The sequence below is a fragment of the Corvus kubaryi genome, unplaced genomic scaffold (genome assembly GCF_017639235.1).
Source record: "Corvus kubaryi isolate FWS band 111438036 unplaced genomic scaffold, C.kubaryi_AGA036_p1.0 split1-37296, whole genome shotgun sequence".
NCBI classification, from domain to species: Eukaryota; Metazoa; Chordata; class Aves; order Passeriformes; family Corvidae; genus Corvus; species Corvus kubaryi.
The window spans coordinates 8,161,851-8,173,869 of NW_024582075.1; positions in this window are offsets into that span (position 1 = coordinate 8,161,851).

Genomic DNA, 12,019 nt, shown 5'->3' on the forward strand with positions numbered 1-12,019 from the left:
GGTGAGAACCAGCATGATAAATCCTTGATACCTCTGCAAAACAGCCCAATCTATGATTTTTTTTCTTTCTATTATAGTATACGTATTTCATGGACATGATGAGATGAGTGTGAAGTATATTGAATTTCTGCTCATCAAAACATATTTCCAAGGAACTCAGACTTTGGTGTCTCTATTATACAGCTGACGAATGCCTCCATATTTAGTTCTCATCAGATTGATACATTTACATGGCTTGGCTTTCAATTGTTAACTAAGACAGAGGTTTGAGAGGATGTTGAGCTGTAGATCATCATCTTGTCCCTGCCCACCAACTACTGAAAGCATGTGCCTTGAGCAGGAAGGTTGTCCTGAGTCCAAGCTGAAACACACTGTGTGTTTCTGGTCTCAGGAACCAATGAAAACCTGACAGGAAGGTGGAATACTTTATTCCTCAATCCGGCTCTTCACCAATAAAAGAGAAGAGCAGATTTCTAAATGGTTGATTGGATTTGAAACAGATAATCTCTTTGCCATTTTGTGAGTTAAGGAAATATTTTGTCCAGTCTACTAGGGACACAGCAGAGCTGTATCTGCAACAGACTGGATGTGAATACATTCAATCAAGGACAAAGCTATTGATTTGTCAGAGGGGCTGCAGGAGGGATGAATAAATAAATCTGCTGCTTCAGAGTTGCAATTTCCTTTTCAGTCCCCTTCAGGTACCTCAGGGGTCTGCATAGCAATGGCTTGGCCCTGCAGACTGCACCTCACAGAAGCTCTCTAGATCCTGGAGCCTCCATCTGTCTGGGAGACCCAAGCTCTGCCCTGAGCCTTGCAGGAGACTGCTGATCTTGTCCTGCCCACCTGCATCACCCTATCAATATTGCCCTCTCACTTACAAAAGCAGAAATGTTTCTGCTCAAAAAATATGTGCAAAGCATTTCTCTAATGCCTTTGGTAGGTGGGCTCATGCTGGGTGACCAGAACAACTGTTGGCTGAGGTCAGCCAGCCAGGAAAACAATAATGTCTCCAGCCTCCAGGGGCTATAACTCTAACATCAGGATTAAGGCTGCTACACTGTACTCAGGACATTACATCTCTTGCAGCTGACCTCAATCAGCAGCCATGTAGACCACCTGGGGGAGAGGGAGTGGAAGGGGTACAAAAGGTTTTATTAAACCCAAAAGAGCAAAAGGAAGACAGCCTTGAACCCTCCAACAAAAGAAGGAAAGTTCTTGTAGGGCAGAAAGCCAGGTGATATTATTTTAAATAGCTTTTCCCCTCCTTTGTACTTCAGCTGCTAAAACCTGTCTCATATCTGCAGCTGCATGGGGGAGATCCTCCAACCTAACTCCCCTGACTTATAAAAAAAAGATAGTATTACTCTTGTAGCTGGTAATAGAGAGCAGAAGGAGAGAAGGAGCGAGACAGTTTTTTTGAACTAAGCAGTGCAGGATGTAGGAGGAATTAACTTGAGCTCTCTCTTGCTCATGTGCACTCACATTTCCACGAGTCTGGCAAGACCACCATAGCGAGAGGGTCCAGCAAAGATTAGGTGGTATACATTAGTAGCAGGATGTATTATGTGTTAGTAGTGGTGCTGTTTGGTCATGGGTGGTGGTATTTCTGTCTCTGAGCAATACTAGGAACATGGTAAATGTGAAAAAAAATGATGCTTTCTTGGTGGGGAGGGTTTTGTGGTCTGGGTAAGCAGTGCATTGGAGATTTGAGTAAATAGGCATTTAGTATAATCTGAGTTCTTCAAAATTCTCTTCAGCTGTGAGTCACATCATTTAATATTTCTAAGGGGCTTCACGAGGTGAGCCTCCCTCAAATCCTTGGACAGGTTTGACTCCTGATTAGGCAGAAAATATATAATTAAAACTTTTTCAAATCTCAGTGACTCAGCTTTTTTGAGAAAAGATAACTTTATGTTAGGTGAGTCTACTGTTGATACTACTATTGATAGTAACTGACAGTACAAAGATCACTAAAATTTATATTACAGCCATGCCTGGTGCTACATATTCACAGAGGAGAAGTACAATTTAAAGTTGTTTTACAAAACGAAGTTAAGGCAAAGAAATCTGGATTCATCTTAGCTAATTTTAGGCATGTAAAAGAGGCACTTAATTAGAATTGCAATTAGTCTCATCTTGCCAGCTAGTCAATGGAGAAAGACACACGCATCAAAGGACAAATAAACCTGTATTTAAAACCTGAATTGTCTCTCAAATGTCCCTCTCTCACTACTGGTGAGCAAGAGAACCTAAAGCAATTATGATCTTAATTAGACGCCTCTGTTGTATTCCTGAAATTTGGCTGGGATAAATCACACAAAGAAACTAAATGACTGTCCAATGAATCTGAGTCAATGTATGTGGCTGGGAGCCAGTTTGAGTGCATTGCTTGATTGCAAATAATATTATTTCATGTATATACTTTTAAAGTCTGTTGCTGAATTACACAGGCTATACTCATAGGAGCCTCAGGAAATATTTAGTTAAACTAACACTGAAGTAATTTTTAATATTTTTTATTTTTTAAAGGCTCTTATCTTTACTTCAGAAACTTCAGTCTGAAGGAGCTATGAATTTCCTAATGGTGACAGGCATCAATACAAAAACCAGAAAGAAAATCAGTCAAACAACTATAAGAATAATTGCAGTGTAAGCTAAAGATTATAAAATTAATGATCAGGAATAGCGTCTATTGGGTTTTCACCTTGTTCATTTTAAGTAGGACAGGAAAATAAAGAGCCTGCATTTAATTATGTAATTAATAACACTGAACTGGTCAGAAAAATCTCTCATACAAGGTTTATATCTTGCAGCCTAATACTCAATAATAAAAGAAACTGTTATTTTTCTTTTCTTGTGAAAGCTGCTGGATCAGCCAAAATAGAGTGTACCTGTAATTGTCTGATGCCTTGACCCAGTAAAAAGATGTTTGAAACCTTGAAACTAGTGAAATGCTTTTTCCAGTGTCTGATAAAACTGCCTGTTTTCCTTGCCCCTCAATGCAACCTGCTATAAAAAGACAAGATTGCAATGTTTAATGAGAAAAGGAATTTTTTCTTTGAAAATGGAGTTGAGCTGGTTGACTTTAGGATGACCAGCTAACCACTTTAGCTAGGCAAGACTTAATAGCAAACTGAAAAGGGAATCAAAAACTCCCATGCAGTAGCCTCCCCTTGTCTTAGTCTTATTTTGTCACACAGAGGAGCTAGAGGGACCAAAAAAGCATTTGGAGAATCTTCTTGAATGATGCATTGCAGATGGTAGGTGTAGAGGGGTCATTAAAGGGTTGCTTCACAAATTCCACACGAGATATAATCACGTAGAACTCTGGAAAAGAGAGAACGTGAGCTGGGAGAGATTTGGTAGAGTTCCGAAGGCCATGAGTGGCATTGCGAGGCTGACTACAGGCTGATTATTCACCATCTCTTCTAACGTGGAAAAGTAGACATCGAAGAAGTAAAAGTCAGATCAAACACAAAAAGTTATGGCTGGAAAAATGCTTCCTTTTTCCATGGAACACAAGGGAACCTGTAACTATAGGTGGGCTCAAGTTACACCTAGTAATTTCATAGAAGAGGAATCTCTTGAGGATTATGTAGAATTTACATAGCATTTGCATTTAAAATCCATTCAAACTTGGGAAGTCTCTGAGTTCAAAGTAAGTGAAGACTAGGAGAGTCTAGGCAACTAACACATAAACTTCCTCTCCTCTTTCTCACCCCTGGACATTCCTTCTGGCCACTCCTAAATGGGCAATGCTCAGACTCAGTATGGTCATGAAACTTCTGCTATTATTACAGCAGAATCTTTGTCTTATGAGGATGTTGATAATGAGTGAGAAGTACTTTAGAATGTCGTGGCTACTCACATGAGCACGTATTTAATGACAAACAGTTTAGGGTTTTGAGAGCGTGTGGCAAAATTTATTGACTAGTCCTTTTGTTCTGTCTTTTCAAACAGTTTGCAGGAAGAGATTATCTTAGAACATATGGAATCTACCTAGGCCACAACAGAATCAATTAAAAACAGTTACAAGTAAAACAGGTCCTTTGAATTTTATATTCCCCTATTTTTAGATAAAATATTTGTGAACAATTGTGTCATTTAAAAGAAAGTTTTCCACACTTATTAAAAAATGTAAGGAAAGACTAATCATTATTTAAGCAGTTCTGCCTTACAGAAAGCACTATGATCTCCACACAGAAACTGAAATCAGAGTATTAATTTTCAAAAAAAAGCTCTGACACCAAACTTGCAAGTCTCTTGTTAGAGCAGCACAATTTCCCTAACTGTTCAGCAATCCAGTTTTGAGACATAGTATTGCACAGAATATAAAAACGATAGGTGAAGTAAGGTGCATTTATTAATTTTCTAATCTTTCAAATGAATGCACTTCTCACTTATGTGTACAGAAGCCCAAAAATCTGCTAAGCTACCTGTGTACAAAAAACTTTCTCAAGGGCTGATACAAAACTGTGGAACCAAATCTTGCAAAATTAGTATGAGGAACTTTGCAAATGTCACCAGCCTATACTTCCAGGGCGTGATGCATCTCATCATCTTGATTTTCAAAGATAGATATTACACTGTCTATTAAAGAATAACAGCAATCCAAAGTGTATGAAAACTGAAACCTACTCTGAATGCCTATTCCAGGAAGAGGATGAGAAAAAAGGGATCACTGACACCACTTAAATATTTAATTTCTTTTTAGCCCAGACTGAAGTTGCTGAGATATCCTACAGCTGTGAACAGAAAATAATCTGAAGAAAATAGAAAGCAAACAAATAGACATATATTCAAAATAAGGAAAAGTTTTGTAAAATGAAATCTGGCAGGAACACCAAGACTTTGGCAGAATGGTTTCCGATTTTTTGTAATCATTATTATTCTCATACACATGTCTGTATACATGCATGCATAGAAGAGTCAAACACTTGTATGCAACAGTCATTACAAGATGATGACATTTTTTCATTTTTGCCACAATTTCTATGTATAAATTCACATATTATATTTGTTTACCTTATAGCTAAACTATGCATAGAAAAAATAAATACCTTTCCCAGTTAAGTTAGTATGGGTTTTGGCTTACTGTTTACTTAAAAACAAGCTTCCTAGCCAAATCTGTGCTTGCCTCGTGTGTTATTTTTTGAAAAAGAACAAAAGCAGCAGATTGCAGATGATTCCTACCCAACATGTTGCAATCTTCAGTCCTTTAACCTTGTGTCACAGCTGAAGGTTAGACTGACCCATGCGATTCTCAACAAAGCTGGTGGCGGGGGAAAAAGCTAAGGAAATTCTTGTGATAAACCTTGTTTAATTCTATTTTGGAGAAAACAATAATCTCTCTCAGTTGGATGGTGATGGAAGACTGCAAAAGCTTATACAAATATACAGTGGTGTATCATTTTTGCTTAATAAAAGTAATTCACATGCAAGGTAGTGGACAGAGGGAAAATTATGGAAAATATCTCTCACCCAAGGACAGAGTACCAGATGTGCTAAGACTTATGGGAGCAATCAAAGGTGGCCAAGGCTCTGCTGTGGGGTATTATTAAGTTAGACTGTGATCTAGCACCTTCAACTTATTAAGCTGTCGGGAGTTTCAGTGATTAAAACCAAAGAAAGGTCACTCACAGACCTTCAACATTTCCCTGCACTAGTATTTTCTTTTAGGCTTTAGACCCTAATGAAGGCACTTCACTCGATACGTGGATTTTTTTAAATTGGTCTTTTGAGCTGGATTTCTCCACAGCTTGAGAAAATCTTCAATAGATTTTGCTTCCTCAGAACTCTGCATACAGTTATCAAAAATCCCAACCAATAGCAAGAGATGAGGCCATATAAGATGGCTTTGCATATCATCACTGCAGAGATCAAAGGAACAGGTTAATGAGGATCTGGAGTAGTTTAATTATGTCCTAGGTAAGAAGTGGGGGTTAGTGGCTGTAGGTGGGACTGTTATAAATAAGCTTTGAAAGCCCTGATAGATGGAGTCTAATGTTTGTAAAAGGTATGATAAAACTAGTATTTCTTATGGATTTAAGGTTACCAAAATCAAACCCTCTAGTCCTAAAAAGTCATGCAGCAGGAACAGACATAATGTATTCCAGGTACGAGTGGTGTCAATGTTATTTTATGAGCCCTTTTAAGGGATGGGGTAAACATTGTTGTTTCATCTACAGGTTCATATATATCACTGCTTACAAAACCTTTTTTTTATATTATATATAAATATATATATAATTAATATATGTATCATATATATTATATATCTATATAATTATATATATAATTAATTAATATATATATTAATATTTATATATGTATTAATACTACTGTGGAGTGTGGTTTAACTTGACATATTAATGTCTAGATAGATATCTGATGTGATTAAAAAGTTAACGCTCTCTCAATTATCTCTATTTTTTTTCTCTTTAACTCTTCATATACTGGTTATAATGGCATATTTAGGGCTGACTAGTACTTGTGCAATAACATATCTTGTTGTTGTAATGATACATTCTGCAAGCCTGGCACTGGGTGCCTTGTGTTTATTTTACAATACTACTTTATTAAATTCAGACTGGCTGGTCTTGTATTATACAAGATAAGGAAGGAAGCTTTATACCCCTTACAATCTAACAAACCAAAAATACTACCCCATTACAAAGCAGAACATGATTGCACTGCTCTGGTAAGATTCATACCCCTTTGGTACACTCTTTCATTTCCTTTTTAAAAATTGTTGAGTATTAAGTGTTCCAAGATCATTGGGATGACCATTGTAGGAATTTTAAATATGATTTTTTTTATATAGATATAGTGGTATTCATTATTGTCATGTGGATAAATACGAAACTAGAAGGAAATTCACATGATCAGTTTTACCACTCAAGATGAAAAAATTAGACGTATTTAATCCTATTATTTAAAATAAAATGTGTGTTTCCATCATCTCTAGATGATTCTGTTCTCATGTTGTAATTCTTCTTCTTACTTATTGTATTACAGGACCCCCACAGGGGCTGATTCCACAGTTCACATGTGACCACAGAAGTTCATATAAGAACCCTGCCTAAGTGGGCATGGGACAGAAGAAAGGAGATGGGAGTAACGGTTGTGTTTGTTGTGGAATGTCACATCAGGTGGATGCTCCTACAAAACATTTTTGGGGTGGCACCTGCCACATTGAGGTGATGACAGAAAGAGTAGGAGTGTTACTGTTTTTACACATCTCCCTTTTTCTCATGAAACTGCACTCCAAGGAATGAAGATCTGCAGTTGCTGCTATGTTTGGGGCCAAAATATAATCTGTAACACCCAGTTGTACTTTGTTCTTTTGTATTCCATTGTTTACTGACTTTAGACAAATATTTCTGGTGTTTTAATGCTGAGCTTTAATTTATATTATATTTATAATATAATTTATAATGCAGGAAAATTGGTGTATCCTGCAGTGCACACTGTGAATTAGAAGATTAAAAGCCTTTGTCTCCACACAGTTGGTGAGGAAAATGTGCCATTTTGTCCAGTGTTTGGCCAAAAATTTCCTGACCTTTTCTGGAAGTACAGGGTACTCTGTCATATTTGGCTAATTACCCAAAGGTTTACATCAGGTTAAAGAACATGGTTACTGAAATGTGGATAGCTTATCGCATCTTGGTTCACACCACTCTGTATCAGTCTAATAGATTGGAATGAGCCTTTCAGGGCTGCTTGGCTTGACAAATGCAATGCATTATAAAATAATGGACAAATAAATACCTTTACTAATCAGTATGCCTAAAAGTGCAACAGGTTTCTCAAAACTATGCTGCTCAGTACATATTTTTTATTTTCTTAAGAATACTCTGGGTCTCATTATAAAATTTATTTTCAAGCAGATAAATGGTAATCAAAAGTCTTCCTTCTTTTAAAGCTGTGAGTTTCTTGTGCAAATTAATCTTCTTTAAAATAAACAACCAAATAAACAACAAGCCCTCCCCCCCCCGCTATAGTTGAAGATCTTAAGCTTCTGAAACAGATAGGCAGAAGAAAGTCAACACGAGGTTTTACACTCCATTTCAGTCAGCTTACTGACTTTTTAATATGACAGGAACCTATTATTAAAAGTTCTTACTTGCCAGAAAATCCTACCAAGATCTTTTGCAATAAGTAAATGAAGTTGAAACGAAATGTCATGGCAATGGCTTGAAGAATGACTGAGAAAGATATCACTGATATATAAAGTAAAGAAACAAGGAGCAAACACCTCCCAGAATGAGAAGCATATTTTTGTGTGATTGTGCAGGACTTGGAGAGAGCAGACTACAGGGTAAACAGGGAAAGGACAAAAGACCTCTGCATATGTGCATCTAGGGAAAACACTTGTTTTGCTCCGTCTGATCTGAAGCTGTTTTTTTCAGAGGCTATCACTTCATTGGTGATCCAGCATAGGATTGCAAATATGGCAACGCATACAGAAACCTTTTTTTTTTTCTCAACAGGTTGCAAAATACAATGTGTATTGGGCTTTGTGAAGGATGTTGTCTGCAGTGTACAAAGCCTCTTGGAAGAAGAAGATGACCAAATTTGAAAAAGGTGGTAACCTACATCTACTTTTCCTTCTCATGGTAAAGACTATCCATGATCTCCAACAGACACACTATGAAAATATTTATGGACCATGGACTAAGCTTTTTCGCTTTTGTTTCCAAGAGAGGTGCCATGGTGGTGCTTTTTTTTTTTTTTTTCCTGTTTGGGGAATGCAGCAAAAAAAGCATTTCTCTGACATTGAGTTCTTTTCTAACTGAATACCTTCCTTGAGACCCAAACATTTCAAGTGTTAGAGGAAATATTAAAATGGATATTCACTTAGCTTTGAGACAAGATCAAGCTGCCTTATATCAAAGAGGAGCTTGTAATACAAGCTTATGAGGGAGTTAGAGCAGATATCATTCATACTTGAATTAACACAGCTTCCAGCTGTGAGTACATACAGGATATTTCCTTTATAGGTACAGCTGCCCTCTGAATTCCTTGGCCAATCAATTCTGTTAACCACCAAACATGGTGGCATTTAAGGCAGCTATTTTCCTTTTCTTTTAACACTCATGTGTAATGAGGTGTTTACTAGTCATATGAAAGACTTGTGACACAAGCTACAGATTGCTGTTGCTGTTGGGCTGGGATAAGGCTTTGTGTACTTACTGCTCTTAATGTTATAACAGATGCCTTAATAACTTGGGTTTGTCTTCCAATACTCTACAAAACCAAAGAATGGGGAAATAATTTGGGGTGCAGCAGACAGAAAAAAAATCCCCTAATCAGCTGAAAATTGCTGCTTTCCTTTAAAATGGTATTACTTTTTAAGATAAACCACCATGAATTACCTGCTGCTGCCAGACATATTTCCTATACTGCCTATGTAGCAAATTTGCTATAGCACTAGTAAGTATTTCCTGAGCAGTTTATAAACATGTCTAATTTATGGTTAAATATATCTGATTTCTCTCAAGGTCTTGATTAAAACCACTGTCAAGTTGGTTAAAATGTCTCATCATATGAGTTTTCAGAAATCTCCACTGACCTGTAGGGATACAGCTTTTCTCTGATATGTCATTAGGCCTTCACAACTAATAATATGTTCATTTTATTTGAAAGAAAACTTTTTAGGTCTTCTTTAAACAGCTTTTGAGAAAGTATTTTTCGCTATTACCATTTGCAGCCATAGGAATATGGTTTCACAAATGGAAACATTATTTTTTAGTGTGCAGCTTCAAAGAATTCAATGCAAATTGAAGCTTTATTTACTCAGATGCTGCTTTTGTGATAGATCAAATTGTCTGTTCCTTTCAAAGGCTGGTGGATGTTCACAATTTGTAGAGCAAGGCAGAGCTCTCACATATGTTGATTGTATAAAGTTCATTTTTGCCATACTAGGTCTGCACATGAGAGCCTTGGTAGTATAGGAGGGCTGTGCAGCTCTGTTTTGAAAGGGATGAGAATTTTGCAAACAGCCCTCCTCTCTCCAGAGCCATTGCATTTTCTACACCCACTGCTGGCAGGTTGCTCTAAGAGACGAAATCTGGAATTTGTGTTTGAAAGCATGTGTGCCCACAGTACTGATGAAGGTTTTGGGTTCAAAATGGCTGGAAGTTGCTTTATGGAAAAACTCCTATATGAGACAAATTCTGTGTTGAGCTTTATAGCATAACTGCTACTAAGCTTTAACAGGACTTCTCTGTAATGTGTGCACAAGGATCAAAGACCTTATTCTGGCCAAGAGCCTATGGTAGTTCACATGGAAGGGCTGCAGAGATGCTGTGTGTCATGATCAAAGTTGGGTGGCTGACACCCAGCTGAACATTCAAGTTCCTCACAGAAATGTTCTTTTTAGGTTACCTTAAAGGAAGATATAAAAACCCTTCATTTCCATTTCTGCACATACAAAAAGCATTTGCTGACATTGGGTGCAGGTAGAGGCTGCTTTTGTTAGTGCTGAATTTTATATTTAATTTAGAGGGTGAGAAAAGTGAAGCATTTCCTGTGCATTTGCAGTTTACATCAAGGGAATATGGCAAATAGCTTGTATTAAAAAAATATTTTTAAAAAGATGCAATTTCTCTTGGACAGAGGGCTGATCTGCCTTTTATTTTTGCTTAATTCTTTTTAGTATGCAGGGGTGGCACAACGCCACGCTGACTTTTAACCCCAGTGGAGAAATACAAAAGTTGACTGTGTGCCTCGAGGGAGCACAGAGCTCTAATGGCAATTTGAGTGTGAAATGTGGTCTCTGGAAGAAAGGTCACCACATCTGCACAACCCCTTAGAGTCAGGCTTGGAGCGCTGTCTGCCTTCAACCAAAGAGACATTTTTCTCTGTCTTGAGGTTGCCTTAGTTGGAGGTATAGGAAGTGCATAACAGAATCAGGGGAACTGAGTGATGTTTGTGTGTGTTTGTCTACACTTTGCATCCTGAGAGAAGACTTTTGAGAAGCCAGATCAATACTACAACCATGTCCTGGGCAGCTGCTGCGTTGTTCCGGTCTGTTACAATAATGAATTAAAGTCTCACAAGAGCAGGCATAATAAGTGCTGCTCAGCCCATGGTATTCAATCACCTTTAACTGGTTATATCTATCTAAACTCCACTCTCAACTAGAATTATACAGAAACTACTACAGACCTTTTGTGGCCCTCAGCTCAAAAATGCAGAAGCAGAATGCCTTTCAATGTCACAGGGTCTATGATATCTTTCTTCAGGCCAAACCATTTACCCTTTTTTCTTAAAACCTTAGCATAAAGCATTCAGAAACTGAAAACCAGAGTATTTTTCAGCAGGAGGATATTTTATCCTAATATCAGCCTCTTGTGTCTGGCCATTGTCTTGTTTTCACGCTTTTTTTCATGCACTTTGGATCTCCTGCATCATGAGTCTCTGTTCAGAGAGGGGAGAAGCACTAGAAACTCATTTTGATGGTGGGTGTGGAGGATGTAAACTACCTGCTTTACTCTGACTTTTAAATTTGAATTCTGATGGCCAGACTTTTAAGTTTGGAGCAGCTTTCATGGCAAAGCTGGTGACATTGTGAAAATGGATGTTCATGGGGATGAGTTATCAATTCTGCAGCACAGCTTTCTCCTTGGCACTGATGCTTTGGATGCCACAGAAACAGCCCTCAAGCTAGGTAGCCATGGGCAGAAAAAGCAAAGCATTGCTTGTGGAAAATGCAGACATCAGAGAAGACAGCAGGAAGCCTTGAGAAAAAGTGTCACGTCTAAAAATTCATGGACATTGCAGGGGATTCAAGGCTGCGTCTTGACTCACCTTTATGGCAGAGCAATAGGAGGAAATCCTAATGGGCTTTTCCCACTTATTTTAGCCTGAACTTGTCTGGAGAAAAATTCTAGATGAAAATTTTGTTCAATACACAATTGAATTTTGAGGCTTGGGTAGCCTTTTAGCATCAGTCCCTAAAAAGGCGTTTCTTCCTGTAGTAGTTATCTGGGTTTGCACAGCAGAAAGCTGA